This window comes from Euprymna scolopes, chromosome 29 (assembly GCF_053919585.1).
Source record: "Euprymna scolopes isolate OS-2025 chromosome 29, ASM5391958v1, whole genome shotgun sequence".
NCBI lineage: Eukaryota > Metazoa > Mollusca > Cephalopoda > Sepiida > Sepiolidae > Euprymna > Euprymna scolopes.
In genome coordinates, this window is record NC_136510.1 from 41866966 (window position 1) to 41886461 (window position 19496).

At 36.6% G+C, this 19496-nt stretch overlaps 1 pseudogene; it reads right to left on the reverse strand.

Annotated features, from left to right (window-relative positions):
• Window positions 1-19103: 19103 nt before the first annotated feature.
• Window positions 19104-19220, reverse strand: LOC145252899 (5S ribosomal RNA; annotated as a pseudogene).
• Between the last annotated feature and the right edge of the window lie 276 nt (window positions 19221-19496).

Sequence of the window (19496 nt, forward strand, 5' to 3'; positions counted from 1 at the left end):
TAATTCCTTCTGCTCTGTCTCCTTGTGTTTGGTATATACTACTAGACTTGCATTTCCTTCTCTTTTTTTTTGCTAGCATAACTTGACTTACATCACACAAAATAATATTATCTATCAATTTAAATCCCAGTATGATGTTGGTTATGTAGGGTGTACTACTTTGCATTTGTAGACTCGTTTAAACAAGTACGTTCCATCCGAGATTACACAGGGTAGGGAAGGATATGTGAGTCTCACTTCCCGTGCGACTTTTGATTCTGCTATTGTCCAGCATTTTGTTGTGCCAGTAAGTATGAAATTGAATGTGTTGATGTACTTCATTCCAAAAATTATATAAAAATTTGGGAATTTGTCTTTATCCCGATTCGAAAACCGTCTTTGTGTGGGCAAAATTGAATCGATAACAACGTTAAACTTCTTTAGCGAACTTCGACTCCGTCCCTTCAGTATTTTCATCCCTCGCAGTGCCATTTTAAGAACCTTATACTCGTTTATTGAATTAAATTCGTTATTTTAATCGTCTTTTGGCACCTTAAATAATAATTAAAAAAATCCTCCACAATTCTTTATTTTCGCCATTAATATCATTTTCATTGTTATCGAGTTTTCTCCTGATGAGATGATAACCGAAAAAGTTTCAAGAGAAATATATATATATATAAATATATATATATATATATATATATATACATATATATATAGGGAGAGAGACAGACAGACAGACATGTGTTGTTGTTTTTTTTTTTAAGAATAAATATGGTTAAATAGTGGCTTCGCCTCGAAGCTTATTTTTATTTACTAAGAAAGACGCCCACAATTTATTTGGACGTATATAACATTTTATTTATTTTTTTATTATTTTTAAAACACTAATCTACGTATATACATGTTTCAAGGTAACTACCTCTCGTCAGCGTAGCTTGCCTGTTTCTAGGAATCGAATATACACATGGTCCGGAGTTCGATTCCTAGAAACATTCAAGCTACGCTGACGAGAGGTATTTACCTTGAAACATGCATGTACGTAGATTACTGTTTTAAAAATTATAATAAATAAATAATATATATATACATATGTATACAGACTCACACACACACATATATATATAGGGAGAGAGAGAGAATAAATGACAAAAAGTCATATTCCAAAATTCATGATGTTGACCATCTTATAATTTATTCCTTTAATTCAGTTGACTCTCTTTCTCTCTCTCTCTCTCTCTCTGTATATATATATATATGTGTGTGTGTGTGTGTGTGTGTGTGTGTGAGTGTGTATACATATGTGTATATATATATGTGTATATATACATATATATGTACCTCTGCACAAGAAACACACAAACACACACACACACACACATATATATATATATATATATATATATATATATACAAGGTGACAAAAAAAAACGGGCCCCAACTCTAATTAGGCCCCGTTTCTTAGTGTTTTGTCCGAATGAAATGAAACTTAACTAGTCATAGCTAGTTTATTATATTCAAAACATCACATCAAAACACTAGGGTCTTTGGCCTTTTTTTCTCCGTTCTAGATGGGCTCCATTTAGCTTTTGTGTTTTTTTTTGGGGGGGGGGCACCCTGTATATATAATTATCATGCCCATAGACAACTTCGTAAACCATGGCTTTAGGTCGAATGAATTGGTGAAAATAATCTGTCGTGGTAGAATTGTGAATCACGATGCCATATATATATATATATGTATATGTATATATATATATATATATATATATATATATATATATATGTATATGTATATATAACAAACTGTAAATTTAAAACAAATTACAATGTTTAGTCTTCAAAATAAATAAACAGCATTGAAAAAAAATTGTTTTTGATAAAATGTCTTGAACTTTAATCAAGCAAAACGTCAACATTATTTTTTTTTTCGAAATTTATTGATTAAAAGCTCTAAAAACTCATTCGTTTTACTCTTGAAACAAATAAGACATAAACAAAAAAAAACACACACACATCTCAAAGTTTTCGGAGTAAAAGTTTTCAAATGATTCCTTTGGGAAGATTTCTGTAAACAAATAAACATCTATATGAAATTTATTGTCATCGGCCATAAAAATTCCTTTGACATCAACTTAATCTTTTTTTTTTCTTGACGAGTTATCTATGGTGGCTGCACTAATATAATAAATTAAATTATTACCTAAAAGAACAATAGAATAATACGACAAGTTGACATATCGGTTCTAAGTGGAGTGGAGGTGTTATATTGTGTTTACTATAAGGTTCCGCCATTTGGTTTGTGGTTTTAAATGTTGAAATCTTGTTAGATACTGCACTTCTTCCCGTCCTGTACAAAAATTATACACCCGTTCGTCTTCCGTTGCATCTTTGTGTTCGGCTATTGTTCGGCAGTTGATCGAAAACTAAGTGAACGCCGATTTGTTTTAAGAGTTTTAGATATAATAATTATTAATATAATAACTAGCGGAGAACACCCGGCCTTGGTCGGACGTAAAATACGCTTAAATATATTTTAAATCATGCAGTATTTATTATTACAGAGCCAACTCTCTATTGAATATTATAGCTATCTATTATATATTAGGAACTTTGTGTGTCTGTCTGTGTGAGAGAGTTCCCTGTGAATTCCGAAACGGCTGGACCTATGTTTATGAAATTTCACACAGATGTATCGATGATAGATAATCGAAAAAAATCCGATGAAATAAGAACAGGTGATTTTGACTGAAGTTGACACTTTACACAGCCTAACATCGTAAGTGTATTTGAGAAGTTCAATTATCGCACAAGCGTAAAGGTAAGGCATGTAAAATCAACAGTAGTTTCTTGGATAGGACATGGGCGCGTTCGAAATAAATTTTTCTGTCTTAATCACAGGTGAACCATGATATTTGACTGTTGCCTTTTAAACTTTAATTCAAGACATTGTACATAGATTTTACACAGTGCAATGTAGACTGCAGTGTACTGCCGACTAAGTTACTGCGAGGAGTCGTATACAACTTCTTCGTGGGGAACTGAGATGAGTCCGATAAGAGAAAATCGAATGGTTTGATTGAAAAATGGGCGATTTCACCGATTTCGATGAAAATATGAGAGTGTGAAACATTCGTTGATTATCATTCTATCTCGGGTAACCTTGGGTCTCCCTGCTATCATATACAGAACTGATTTAAAAAAAGGGATTAAAGCCCATCGTCTAGAATTGAAATCAAAACGTTTGACGCTCCAGCCGCATTCTCTACCGCTTGAGCTATCGACAGAAAGATAAGAAATATTTTAAATTAAACCACTTTATGCTACGAATGCATTTGCGCATGCGCAAAAGTAATAGAAATCTGTTGATAAGTTGAAATAAACATTTTGCCTTTCAGCTTACTGGCATATTTCCGTGCGCGTTAAACCGGTTTTCTTTTTTTGTTGTTATTGCAGACTATCTACTAGTTGACTAATTATATACAAATATAGCGATAGGAGCTTTTTTATTATGTCTGAAAATGACACAATATAAAATGAAAGAGATAGGAGATGCGCCGCTGTACAATTTATGTTCTCTATCGATCAAAGTTATGACAACAGGAACATTGCCAGCCGCGTCAAAATGCAAATTCGGACGGTCCAATGCATGAAGTCACAGCTCAACGAAGTTTCTGGCCACAGTTATGGTCTTTGGTGTGGTTTCAAGAGAGGGCCACATAATGCCACCTCGCATTTTCGAAGTCGGCTTCAAAGTCAACATCAAAGTGTGCCTGGATCTCCTGACGGGTTTTATGATTCCCTGGTGCAATCAGGTGGCCGCTGGCAGACTCTGGGTGTGGCAGCAGGACTCGGTGCCGAGACACAAGTCCAAAGAGACCAAGGCTTGGCTTCAGAAGTGCTACGACTTTGCACCCTTCTCTCACAGGTCCTCCTCCGACCATACCTGAACTTGCTGGACTACTTCGGCGGAGGAGGAAAACGCCAGAAGAACATCACCAACATGACCTCCCACAACACCAAAGCCAGCCTGATCGCCACCATCCGCTGAGTATTCGCCTTGCTCCCGCTGTCACTTGTGGAAAAGGCACGCTCCCAGTTCCGAGCCCTATAGTATTAAAAACATAGATGTGGATAGTCACGTAAAGGATACAACTACTTACCCATTGATTAACAAGAGTGATTCTTAAGAGACGCGGTCACCTTAATCGGAATAGATGGAGACGGTATCAACTGAATCACTTGTTAAGCAAGAAGACAATGTAACTAAACAACAAACGTAAACCGAACGTTTCCGTCTACATGACTCGACACGAACAATACCATCGATGCGATCCGATACGATACCAAACACTTCCGTTGACCCGACCCGCCACGATCACGAACACCTCGGTTGATACGACCCGACATGCTACCAGAACTACCTCGGCAGTTATTCGCTAAACCACTCTGGTGTTGTTTTTAGTAGCTTATAATTTTTCTACTTCACCTACTAGTGTCATTTTTCTTATTCACCCACTTGTGTCATTTTTCTACTTCACCTACTAGTGTCATTTTTCTTATTCACTCACTCGTGCCATTTTTCTACTTCACCTACTAGTGTCATTTTTCTTATTCACCCACTTGTGTCATTTTTCTACTTCACCTACTAGTGTCATTTTTCTACTTCACCCACTCGTGCCATTTTTCTACTTCACCTACTAGTGTCATTTTTCTACTTCACCCACTCGTGCCATTTTTCTATTTCACCTACTAGTGTCATTTTTCTACTTCACCCACTCGTGCCATTTTTCTACTTCACCTACTAGTGTCATTTTTCTTATTCACCCACTTGTGTTATTTTTCTACTTCACCTACTAGTGTCATTTTTCTAGTTCACCCACTCGTGCCATTTTTCTACTTCACCTACTAGTGTCATTTTTCTTATTCTCTCACTTGTGTCATTTTTCTACTTCACCCACTCATGCCATTTTTCTATTGTACCTCTTCGCGCCATCTTTCTCTTTCATCCACATGTGCCATTTTTCTACTATACCCACTCGTGCCACTTTTCTACTTCACCCACCTGTGCCATTTTCTACTTCACCCACATGTGCCATTTTTCTTACTCACCCACTCGTGGCGTTTTTTTCTAACTCACCCACTCATGACATTTTTTCTACTTCACCTACTCGTGCCATTATTTCTACTATACTCATCTGTGCCATTTTTTTCTACTTCACCCACTCGTGCCATTTTTTCTACTTCACCCACTCGTGGCAGTTTTACCTAAATTCCTGATTATAAATTTACCTTAGTAGTTTAAATATATTACTTTATCATTAGTATCAACAATAGAAAATGAAGGTTAAATTTAAAAAAAATGTAGAAGAATCGTTTTCGGAATCTGAAATTAGGGTGAATTTTTTTTTATCCGATTCCGATACTGATTCCGATAATTCAAAAAGTTACGATTTTTTTCGATTCTCGATTCCAATAATCGTCTTACTCCTAGTACGAATACGAAATGCATTTGTGTATTATTATACAGATCAAAGAAATCTACATTATATCTACTTTGATACACCACATATCGCACTTGGAAACGTCACCAATATTAAAGTAACAATGGTTTAAGAATATCATTCAATTAAATTCATTCGATCGTCCAAGCAGATACTTTATCAAGATTGATCTATTCTTGATGCCAAACGCCGGAATACGAAATTGCCCTTTTAATATCGGTCAAACTGGAAGACCGTACTGCGCATGCACCTGAGATAACTTCCTGTAACTTTAACGGCTACCACTGGCGATCAATTACTGAAAGGATGTTATCAAGTGTTAAACTGCACAGGACAACCGTCTATATTTCCTAACCATCGCCGATTCAAGTAAACTTGGTATAATAAAAACAACGGTTAAGTTTGTACGTCGGCGCGCAATTGTTATTTCAAGCATATTTAAGCGGATAGACATTACGTACTTTTAAGCTTGGACCAAGTGTTATATTTTAGTTTAATAATCTATTTGATATTTCCTTAGTCTGTCTGCATATTTGTATGTTCCGCTGCCCCTTCTACTTTTCTCGAAACATACTGGGCCGATCTGGTTGAAATTTGTTAGTTGGTTGGTTGGTTGGTTGGTTGTTTTTGTTTTACGGCATATCAACCCTTTTCGCGTTATTTAATGCCGAATCCAAAGATTTTGAAGAATTTGTTTTTAATAGAATATATTTGTTGTTTTCAAGTCGGTTTCTATTTAACCCATAGTTGGGACCCTAACAGATACTACCACTCCGGATCAGAGTGGACCTGGGAGCAATGGTAATTAAAGGGTGGCTCCACACTCCCCAAAGCCCGCAAGCTGGGGCCTCACCACTGGATATAGTTTAAGGTCACATCCAGGACCTTGAAATTTGTAAAGACCTTTATTATAATAAGATGCAGGGAACAAAGTATTATGGTATCCATTCTATGCACAGTCACTTAAAGATTAATGACAACTAATGCAAAAATGAGCACAAATTTAAGCATATTCAAATATCAATTTGGCATAAACCACCCATCAAAACTTATAAACACACTCTTTAAAAACAAGTTTTATTCAAAACTGCCTGTGTTCCGACGTTGCCCGGGAAAGACGATAAACTGAATAGATTTCGAGGCCAACCGTGAAATCACGCAACATAATTGAATACTGATTTGTGTAAACGAAAACATAACATAAAAATTAGCAACAAACTTTTCTTGATTTAACACCTAGTTGATTACTTTTTTTTAACAGAAACAGGAAATCTTTAATATCAGGAATCAAGTCTGATCGTGAACCAATTACTGAGTAGTTTGAGTTACGAGTTCTGGTTTGCCTTTGGTGTGTTTTGATTACGGTTAATTTTACATTCCGCGGAGACGATACTGACGAGTCTTAATTCTATTTAATCTGTAGTGTAATTTGTAGACAATTATGAATGCCTGAACAATAACGACGTCTGCATATTATGTCGCCTATTTAAAAAAAAATATTGTGGTCTTTGAGTTACGGATGAGTAGATAAATATGAGAAGGTGGCTAAGCTTGCTCCCATCTACATAGGAGACGTAATCGTGAGAATCAGATTTGCGCGAATAAAATATAAAAATAAATCAAGTGTTTAAAAATGAAAGACGCATCATGACGTAAGCTATTTGTGTAACAGAATAGTTTTTCATAAGAAAGTATTTGGTAAAATTATTATGGAGAGCGACTTTAAGGAAACAACTTGAGATCATTTTATATATTAAAAGAACATATCAGAGCGACAACTTATATACACGAGACAGACACACATATAGTCTGCATCTTTATTCTTATGTTATTTGATAAACATCACAGAATAGTTCTTAACAGTAATGCTTTAATAGCATTAGTATATATATATACATATATTATTATTATTATTATTATTATTATTATTATTATTATTATTATTATTATTATTATTACGGTGATCTTGGGCTGTAGTTTATGTTGTAGGTTTGAGCTAGCCCCAACTAAAAAGTGTTTTAGGTGATCCACGAGGTACAACTTCGTGTCACATACAAGTCAGATGTCACTATTCACTGCGGCAAACATGTGCTTAACATGCAGGTTCAGGAAGGCATCTTGCAGCAGGTTGCCGGTACGCCATTACATCTGTGAAGTACCGCCTTGTCGCCTACTTGCCAGGTGAGTTTAAGTCGTAACCTTGACTGGGGTGGCTGCCGAGTACTACGATTTGTCAAGGGACGATTCGTGATATTTGTCCGAGGTGGCTTATTCAATGTATTCGCACCTAACCTCTATATCTTCCCGATCGGTAACCGGGGGTTCCGGTGGATGGGAATTATCACTACCACACCAAAAGAACACCGAAATCTTCGAAAACAACAGAAGATAAAAAGAAGAAACAAAAGAGCCCAAAGAAAAGCTGGAGGTCAACAACCTGTGAACCCTACTACTATCCACTGTGGCGGCTGCCTCTTTCTGTGCACAAATAGGTCGGTTGGTTGGTTTTGTTTTACAGCATCTTAACCCTTTCAGGTTTTTTAATGCCGAATCCAGTGATTTTGAAAAAAATTTTAATAGAATATATTTGGGGGTTTGTCAAGTCGGTTTCTATTTAGCCCATAGTTGGGATGTTACATGATAAGGTCTGTCCCCTTTACATGTAAGTATAAAAATAGAGAGATTAGTTAAAATGAAAATGAAATAGCAATAGACGAAATTCGAACCTCGTAATTTAGGTTTAGAAATAGATTACGTGTGAGAATTTAAAAATGCAAAACAAACGATTGTTTAGAATAGAGATAAAATATTTCAAGAAAAGAATGTGAACTGTCAAGTTTGTTATGAAATTTTTAATTGAAAGAATGTAGCTATAAGATAATGTTTTTAACATATTGGAAAAATAGGTTACTGAGTATAGGTTAAAATTCCTTTTGTAGAAAAAGGAAAAGTTTTGGACACGCATGTCCAGAACACGTGAAAGAAGGCACATGTTTTAACATGTGTATGACGTCACGGAAAATAGAAAGTTCTAGTTATAGAGAAAAAACTTTAGAGTAAAAGAAGACAGTCAGTGAGAAACTCAGAGAGGGTCAGGGAATTCGAACGTCTAGGAAGCGAGACGATCACTTTGAACTAAAATGTGAAGCTTTGAATTCTTGATGATGAAACCCACGGCCGGTCGTGACGAAATAGACCATCATGTGTTTTTTGTAAAACGTCGTCTTGTCTTATGATTCTTACAAAAAGGTAAAGTGAAAATTGTATTATATATCTGTGTTATAAAATGTTTTTTCATACACATCTCGACTTCTCATATCCACAATGTGAATCTACATCATATCTACACTAAGACTGTCTGAACACTATCTCCTCACTCAAAGAGCTTCACATAGCAACACATCTATTAACCTAAGGAATGAACATTTAATATATAAGCATCTCTCATAACATGAACAATCTCTCTAAGTCTCTTACAACAACATCTCTGTCTTCTCCTTCTTCAACAGCATCACTTATAATAAGACCCTTTAATGAAACAAAATATAACAGGGACCCTAACAGGTACTACTACTCCGTGGGCCTGAGGGAACCTGGAAGCAATGGTAATTAAAGGGTAGCTCTACACTCCCCCAAAGCCCGCAAGCTGGGGCCTTACAATCGGATATAGTTTAAGGTCATATCCAGAACCAGCACAAATAGGGCTTGTTTCGCACCGTAGGAAGTGTCAGTGACCCAAATGTATACTCGAATCCTAGTTCTGCCAACGACGACGACGTTATATATTATTATTATTATTATTATTTATTTATTTACTCATTTATATATACAGGGTGTCTCAATAAAATGTATACACTCTTTAAATTATCTCAACTTGCTACATGAATACGCTATGTCACGTTCCCAAGAGATGTTTAGGAATAAAGAATGGCACTTCCAGAAGGATGGAGTACTTCCCCACTATCATCATGACGTAAGAGCATATCTTGATAGTCACCTGCGAAACGATAGTTAGAACGAAAAGAGAATATCGAGTACTGTCCACGTTCACCGGATTTGACTACACTAGATTTTTCTCCTTTGGGTGCGCGGGGGCATGTTAAACACAGTGTTCACACCACAAAACAAGCTAACATGAATGTGTTGAAAGCAACCATTGAAAGAAGATGTGTCAACATACCAATTGAACTGATTAGGAACATTTTCGATTCAATCAGTGAACGTTGTCAGCTGCTCATGGACGACAATGGCCAATAATTTGAAGACTTTCGATAATTATCTGGTTCTATATTTGTTCACAGTATTTTGATGTATGAAACTTTTCTTTCTCATAATAAATATTGGTGTTATGGTCATTGAAAGAGTGTATGCATTTTATTGGGACATCCTATATATATTCCCCACATTAAAGCCGATTTTTTTTGGTCTTATGACAACCAAAACAAAGTGGAAAAAAAGAAGATATTTCTTGTTTCACGAAATGGTATAAAGAAAAAATTATTCAAATTAGAAACGTTTTATACATAGCACAATATTTTCTTGCAAAGGTTTTAATCAAAGACAAACAAACTGAACCAACTTTGAACGCGTTTCTGCTTTCTTTCACTTAATTCCATTTAATGTAGAAATCTTATAAAAACGACAATTTCATGCAAATACATAATTAAATCCTGTTTGCTGTTATTAATCATTTTTGTTTGCATACGGGGCGTTCAATAAGTAATGCCCCTAACCCACTTTTCATAGAAGCAGAGCAACGAAACTTGGCGCAGTTATTAGTCTTTCTCTACATAGAACCTGGCCGAAGGTACGCATTTTTCACATAGCTTTATGTAACTCTGGTGACCATCTTTGTAGAACACTTCAAGTTGGGTATCTAACCAGGACGTGACTTCGGAAATCAAAATTCAATCCTCTGGGAAACACTTTCAAAAATAACTTCATGTCGGGAAAGAGCTTAAAAATCAGGGAACTCAAGATCAGAAGAGTAGGGGGAATGGGGGAGGATGTCATTGTCACACGCCCGTGCTTCTGATCTAGCAACATGTTTGTTTTCGACCAGAACGTTGCCTTGCAGGAAAGGGATACTTTTACTGATCTTACCCGCCCCCTGATTTTCATAGCTTTTCTTAATTTCCTCAGAAGAGAAGCATAATATGATCCCGTAATTCCTGCACACTTTTCCATGAAATCTGTCATCACTACACGGTCCTGGTCCCAGTATAACATAACGTGTATGTAAATGCATTAGAAGTGACATCAACGATGGTGAAGGGGGGAAGGACTATAAAAAAGTGATGAAATAACGTTCCAAATCTAAAAAGAGACATGAAGAACTTTCTTCATCACGTGGGTGACGTCACGGCTGTAACGAGGAATAAACAAGTGCCGTTGTACAAACCAAAAAGCAAGTCGGACTTATTTCCTGGTTTCGTTGTCCACTTTGCGACTGAGGTCACAACGTGTGTACAAGTGTACAATGTTGCATTAGAAAAACTGTAAGTATGACATTGCCAGCGGAGGGACACACCCTTGTGTTTTTATTTGGAGAGTCCAAGTGCTTCATCTGCATTGATTTTGGTCTTTAGATATGTTATAAACCTGTGTTACGTTGTCGGGTTTGAGTGCTTGTACGTGTCACTATTCTCTATCTAGTGGCTCTACACTATCTGAACCCAAGTTATATTTGTGACCTATTTGAGTTCGTTCCGTGATCGTGTGTGTATAATACATGTATTCGAAATAACTTTTTCAACTACGTTGTTAGTCGACCTTGAATTCATCTGTTCTTGGCGGGAAGCTGGAAACCTGTGGACGAATGCATTTCACTCCAAACCGATGGTTGGTTTTATATTAGTTTTTTATTCACTTTCCAGATGTCGAACGCAGAACAATAGAAAGTTAGTATCTTTGCTGGTGGTTAATTCTAATAGTCTCCATTTTTTTTAAACACGCAGTCTCCCTCCTCAGTGAGGGAGGGACGACTTGTTTAACCGTCCGCTCTCTTTGACGTCCAAATTTCAACTCGCCTCAATGTTCAGCCCACCTAAACACGTAGTAACCACCGTCCTTTCGGTCAGCTATCAGATACTCTTCCAGTGCAACTTATCCATTCTATACCTCAATATGTTGTGACAACTTTTATCAAAACATAGCTCCACATCTCATCTGTTGTTTACCCTCGCCAGTTAGATAGATAACTAGATAGCTAGATCGAGATAAATAGATAGATAGATAGATCTATATACATGTAGATCAAGATAGATAGATAGATAGATAGATAGATAGATTGATAGATACACAGATATATAGGTAGATCGACAGAAAGATTAATAACAGATAATTGCTTGTGTTCTCAACTACAATGAAAACAGAACAAGTTAATATATTAGCAAAATGTATAAGTAAGAACATACAAAAGTTTCTGTTGTTCGTCTAATCGACAACAACCTTACGACCTTGTCATCCGCTATTTATTCTGTACTAGAGGGGGTTGCCCGAGTGTTTAGGTGGTGTAGTAAGGACCCCGGGGGATGGTCAACACAACAGTAGCGGGGATGCCCGTGTGTATGTGTAGGTGATGTAGTAAAGAACCTCGGGAGGTGTAAAATATTCCTAGTAGCGGTGGGGGTGGGGGAGATTAAAACAATAGTAAGCAGAGGTGTTAAAAAAGTGGTAGTAGGCAGGCAGGTTCGAATCCGTAACGCGAATGAGAAAAAATAGGTTTAAAAGACACCGTTTTAGCCTTTGTTTCCATCCCCCGACCAGAAGTTCGGAACATTGAAATTAAAATTAAAAATCGACCTCTCTCTTATAGAAAACTGCCTAATTGAGGGTGAAGAAAGCAATGTTTTAGGAAATTGTTCGATATTTGTTGTCTGAGACGTCGAGCTTCAAGACGATACCGATCTCGTTAGGATGCGTTGCGTCTGTTGAAAGTTTTAGGCATACATACATACATAAAGCTTGGACTCATCTTCTTGGAACATTTTCAAAGTCATCATCGAGCATTCGGCGCGTTCTGGCTTCTGAGAAGATACCAACAATGGAGAAATCCATCTGGCAGACACCTTGTGCATATGTAAATGGTCATGAATGGTAATTTCTGTAGACTCCGTACTAATCTTGACTGCTTGGACTATTTGGCGAATAATCACGCGTCGATCTTCCGAAATGGCACCATCAACTTGACTGACAGATTCCATCATCAATGGCAGGTCGCCGTCAAGTTTAGTAGCTGTTTCCATAAATTTCAAACCATGTTTGAATTTACGATGCCAGCGTTTCACAAGGTCTACAAGGCCATGTGATGGAGTTTCATTGCCATATTTCATTGTAAATCTCTTGTGGTGTACGTTCTTTCAAATACAAAAAAAGCCCCAGATCACTGCGTAACACCTAATTTCATACCTGACTAATTTAAAACACTTGTAAATCAGAAGGCACAGTTAGTTTAAAGCTGTTTTCGATATAGCACCAACATCGTCGTCCCCGGCAACTCAAATCAGGCCCACCGCGCCACCCTTAGCGTTTCGCGTTTTCGAATTCAAGAGAATACACCGGAAGTTGACACTTATGTAAAGTTTGTGGAAAACTTCGTCAAGGTGCCGGAGCTAATTATGGACGCTTTTGTATAGTTCGCCGGAGGGAGACCAGTTCCATTTACCGATGAAACCAAAGCACTCCTCCATCTCCCCGCCGCTCCTTTCTTGTTACGCACCATATGGCCTCGTACCATAGCGGGGCGGTTCAACAGTTTTAGAGTATTTCGGAATGGAATACTCCGGGATGGCCCCGTAAAAAAATCCTTGACGTTGCCCAGGCAAACAACTACTCTTACCTATTATGTCTCATCAAAGGTTGCCAGGGAAGGCAACCTCAAATATATTATATACTAGCGGCTGCGCCACGTCGGCACACACAACGCCGGGTCAAATACAAAATCGAGTTCACTCAACTTCAATACACTCAACATCGTCTTACCATCAACGCTTACCCTGTGAACTTGGAGTATGGGAAATTCCCATATGCACAAAACAAAATCACTGAAAAAATAAAAATACCCTAACTAAGGATAAGGATAATGAGTAAAGGTTGGATTAAATGATGGTTAAAATTATTACGAACGTGCCAGGATTCGAACCTGGAATCTCCTGATCTGTAGCCAGAGACGCATGATCCATTGCGTCACAAGTCCTGTCCGTACGCGGAAAGATATTACCACGACTGTATATAGACAGTGCTAAATTCTGTTGACATGGGCAGATAACTTTTTCGAAAAAAGAACGAAACCGCCCCAAAATCCTTATTTCGGGCTTTTTGTGTGACTCAGCATTGTTCATTACGAACCATATATAGATAAGGACAATCTAGAGACTAACACTTTTCAGGGGAAAAAGAATTTTTCAATTCGGTGCATCCGTTCGAAAGTTTTATTGGCATATACACACACACATAAATAAATAAACATTTATAATTTCATTAACAGTAGTGTGTATATATATATATATATTAACAGTAGTGTGTATGTATATATATATATATATATATATATATATATATATATAATAAAGTAATAATAACATAATTACTAAAATGTAAATTAATGCACTTCATGAACGAATCTCGTGTTTTAAACGTTATAAATAACTGATCCAATGTTCATTTCTATTTTGCTATAAGCAGTCTTAGTCTTGATTCTACTGGTGTAGCAGACCCGCTTGTGTACACCTGGGTTAGCAGGAGCAGCCATATGCAAGAGATCAAGCCGGCTGCGCGATGTGACGTCACAAAAGAGATAAATAAATACACACGTATTCAAAAAAGCAGATATCTTAGACGTGTGTGAGACGTGACGATAGAAGCACGTGTTTGAGACGCGTGATTGGCTGCAGAGCAAAGGCGAGAATTCACACGCGGCCAGAGAAAAAAATGAACTGTTTGAATATTTAGAAAAATGCGTTGTTGGAAATACCAGTAATCAAGGCTTTTATTTAAAAAAAAAAGTGTGTTAAATTTGTCTTTTCTTCTCTTTCCTTGCGACGGAGTCTACAGCGTTTTAGGTCCGTTAATAATGTAGCGACACCGTTAGAAAAGAAAGGTGTACAACGTTGCACTGGATACTTTTTGAACTACTTAGTACTTTAAATAATATGAACGTTAGTGGACAATTCTACGGTCACAGAAGAATTCCGCTCTCAACGCAATCATCTCCGTGTAACAGAGCCAAATATGTCTTGTTGGAGTACTCTTGCCACATATGGAAAGTGGCTGTTCAGGGGATCCTTTACGGCTTCGAAATTTAATACATGATGTCCATTTTTTTTCCTTTACTAGCTTTCTCACAGGAGCGACGTTGCGAGTCTATGCCTGCTTTACCGTTATTGTTATGGTTCGAGGTGCCTTCAAAAAGATTCCAGACTTTTGATGTACAAACACTGAGAATTGTCGTGGATTCTCGAAAATTTAGTATGGTCTTGCTATACATCTTATGAGATAACTGACCAGTTTTTATTATTTCGTGGCCCAAATGAACTGCTACAGTGGGAATTAGATGACACCTCTACTAAATCCAAATTGTTACAGATGGTGAATTTCACAACTGCAATCTGGAATTAAGGGCATTTTAGAAGAACGATATGCGAAGAAATTCTGTTTTAAACTTAGAAAAAATGCCACAGAAACGTATGGAAGGCGTCAGACTGCTTTTGAACCATCTTGCATGAACCGAGCATCAATTATTGAGTGGCATAAGGGATTCAAGGAAGGCAGGGAGTCGGCGAAAGGTGATGAGAGGTGTGGGAGGAGGAACTAAGTCAAAACAATAGAGTTGAGTGGACAAATAAAGAATTTCATGGATAAGGACCGTAATGTGTCTATAGAGACAATAAGGGCACAGTTTGATGTCAGTGTGGGAACTGTATGCACGATTATTCGCGAGGAACTGAAGATGCGGAAGATTTGCGCAGTTTGTTTCCAGGATGCTCCATTTTCACAGACTATTTGATAAAGATGATCATCAGTTCCTCACCTTCCCAATATTTCAGACCTTGCTCCCTATGACTTTTAGTTATTTTCTGAGCTCAGATAAAACCTTTGCGGCTTACTTGATGAAAAAAAAGTGATGAGATGAAAGAGGTTGTGACGTAGAGTCATCGTCAGGCTCACACAAGAGAACTTCCATAAAGCCTTTAAAAGGTCGTTGGAACGGTACATTGCAGTCAGGGAAGATTACTTCAAAGTGAACTGGGGTCTCATGTGTGCACTATCAATATAGGTGGCTATACGAAAAATAGTCTGGAAACTTATTGAAAGCACCTCGTAAGCGTTCGAATAAGCTACAATCTATGTTCCTCCAGTAAAGAATTTATGAAAAACACTCGTCTCCATACAACCACTGTAAACAATTTTCCATACCCTCTATCAATGCCTAAAAGTAAGCAAAATTCCATGAGCAAAGTTTCTTTTCTAGAACTGCTCATCTGTGGAATTATATATCACAGGTCTAGTTCCCAACTGACTATAACATGGTCGCTTTCAAGTCCAATGCAATCAAGTTCTAACAAAATCCCACCACTACCACTCTTCACAGTTTTGGTCCACCGACAATATAACACTCATTAACCCATATCCTCAAGTTGGCCCTCTCCTTGTAAAAAAAAAAAATCTGTCTTGTTAAATACACTCTAGATACATTTCATCATCGAAAATTTCTTTTGTGTTTGTGTAGATTAGTGATCTCTTAAACCAACGCATTTCAGGTGAAAACAGTACATACTTACGTGTCATGACGAAATTAGTATAAATTCAAAAAAATCACGCAAAATTCTCAACTAGAACAATGATTACAACTAAAAAAAACGATCGACTTATCGAGCTATATTGTATGTTTAAATGTGAAAAAGTTGTGCAACCAATTCAGTATGACAAACTGACTAATCACTCTTGGCTTAAATTGACCTAAATTAAGATTCCGCCATATTTAATATAAAATCTTAGAACGTAATTTTGGATGGTTTTTTTTTAATATATCTAGCACATTTTCTACTGAATCATTGTTCGTAAGTTTTTGAATTTATGCTAATTTCGACATGACACGTAAATATGTAATAATGCTTTCACTTGAAATGTGTTCATTAAAAACATATTGCCAATTATCTTTTTACAAAGCAGTCACCATATATCAAGACCCGAAGACCACTCGAGGATAAGGGTTAAAAAATGCCAAGTAGTAGTTTAGTGATAATAGTTAATGGTGTAGATTGAGTAGAATTTGGATTATTTAAGAGGACGGCTCAACAAGAATTTATTTGCATTGGAATTGAAGGCCACCATATTGTAATCTGTCGGGAAGCAGACCAATACAACAGTGTTCCACATGCGGGCAGTTCTAGGTTGTTGGTTGGTTGGTTGTTTTTGTTTTACGGCATATCAACCATTTTCGGGTTATTTAATGCTGAATCCAAAGATTTTGAAGAAATTTTTTTATAGAATATATTTGTTGTTTTTAAGTTGATTTCTATTTAACCCATAGTTGGGACCCTAAAAGGTACTACCACTCCGGGTCAGAGTGGACCTGGGAGCAATGGTAATTAAAGGGTGGCTCCACACTCCCCAAAGTCCACAAGCTGGGGCCTCACCACTGGATATAGTTTAAGGTCATATCCAGGACCGTGGGCAGTTCTAGGAAATAAACTTTGTTCATGGAATCTACGTTTAGAATTAGGCACAGATAGAAAGTGGGTAAAATTGTTGATAGTGGTTGTAGCTAAACGAGTGTTTTTCGTAAAAAATTGGCAAGTAGGGACTATAGACTGGAGCCCAGACGAGTACTTACAACGAAAATTATAATAGAAGAACCTATTTTTCTTTATGACACCTTATATTTAGAAGACAACAACCTCTATTAATGACACCAATGGCAATATATTTATTCCACATATAAGTCGTTTATCGGCTGAAGCCCTTCATTAACGTCTAATCTCTAATTCTCACATTTGGTGACTGGATCAAATTAATATTCACTTTGAGTGAATATTAATTTGATCCCATCACCAAGGTGATCACCAATAATTGAATCAATTGGTCAATTATAATATTTGAATCTTCATTAGAACAAATTAGTTTAATAAAATTATTTTCATTAGTCGTATCGTATGGCTCGGTTTACGGTGAGGTATTTTAATTAAAAACAAGTTGAGCCTACTATGTATGAAATGACCTTGAACTTCGGATTGGTCGTTCAAGGCGCAGACAAACTTTTTCAGAAAAAGTTGTCAGAGAAGTGGGAAGCTTTTGTTCCCTTAGATGAACTCGAATTAGTAGAGATGCTCATAGGTACAAAAGTTAACCGTAAGTTGCAAAAGATTATCAAGCTCTATCAATATCGCTTAATAGACATAAACAAGAGACTCCTTCACACTAACACACATATACATATATATATGAATGTATATATATATATGAATATATATATATATATATGAGAGGTATTAAAAGTAAGAAAATTATAATTTACAACATTTATTGTTCATAAAACAAGGACTACAACACACAAGAGAACTTCCATAAGGCCTTTAAGAAGTCGTTGGAACGGTACATTGCAGTCAGGGAAGATTACTTCATTAATTATCTCCGTATTCCAACGAGTTTAAGAAATTTCATATATATTTATATTTTATACTTGCAGACTCTTGTGTTTCATGCTTATATCGGTGTAAAAAGTGACAATTACTGAAGGTCATAAGAATTGAACTCAGCCACCTTTTGCTAAGATTTTACTTCAGGGCAATCAAACAATTGCCACGGGAATGGAGGGAAGTAAGAAGTATTAAACGCCGAATTCGTGCGAATACATTACATAATTTATAGTGTTTGAAAGTGTGTAAGTCGTGAGCATAGCTAGTTGACTGCCTTATATATATATATATATATATATATATATATATATATATATATATGTGTGTGTGTGTGTGTGTGTGTGTGTGTGTGTGTGTGTGTGTATATATATATATATGATTAGTTTTTTTTGTAAAAAGAATTCCAGAAGAGTGCTCAATTAAAAGGAAAATCCAAATTGTAAGAGCGTATTTATATTTAGTGTACAGAAAGTTGTTAGTTGATACAGATCATTGGTACCGTCGGTTTCAAGCCCGATAATAAGGCCCGTTTAAGGTATCCTTATCAAGCTCTCTTCAATTCTTCTTCGAATATTGGCTGAAGAGAGCTTGATAAGGATACCTTAAACGGGCCTTATTATCGGGCTTAAAACCGACGGTACCCATGATCTGTCTCAACTAACAACTTTCTGTACACAATATATATATATATATATATATTAATTTTATTTATATAAACATATATATATATATATATATATATATATATATATATATATATACTGTGTTAATCGCTTTATTGTAGATTAGTAAAATATCAAAAGGCTTCCTTCAGTCTTGACAGACTATGGCTACCCACTGTAAGGGTGCCTGCGCGTGAAATTTGTGTGGCAAGTGTTGCGCAATCTCCAACCACGCCTCTCCTGAGTCAACATTGTTGCATACCAGTGGCAAGTTGAGGTACAAGACGACTGGAAACAATGGCGAGATGAGCGAAGAGCACATACAGCGCCTAGAATTCCCAAATGGTCACCCATCTGGTATTAGCCAGGCTCAACGTTGCTTAACTTCGGTGATCTAACGAGAACCGGTGTGTCAATGTGATTATGCCGTACACAGTAAAATATCAATATTTTACTAAATATACGTCACAACAAAATGAAAATTATATCACCTACCGACTACTTTAAGGTTAGTTATTTCAAAAAAAATTATTCAAATTCATGCGATATTCACGAAGTTATGATATTTTATTCTTTATCGAGGATTTTCCAGTCCATCGCTTTATTGCATCTCTCTTAAAATGCTGTTTTAGGGCAAAAATACAACTTTAGATTTTATTATATTTTTTTTTTCAAAGAATAATAAACACAAGTGTATCCTAGGTATAAGT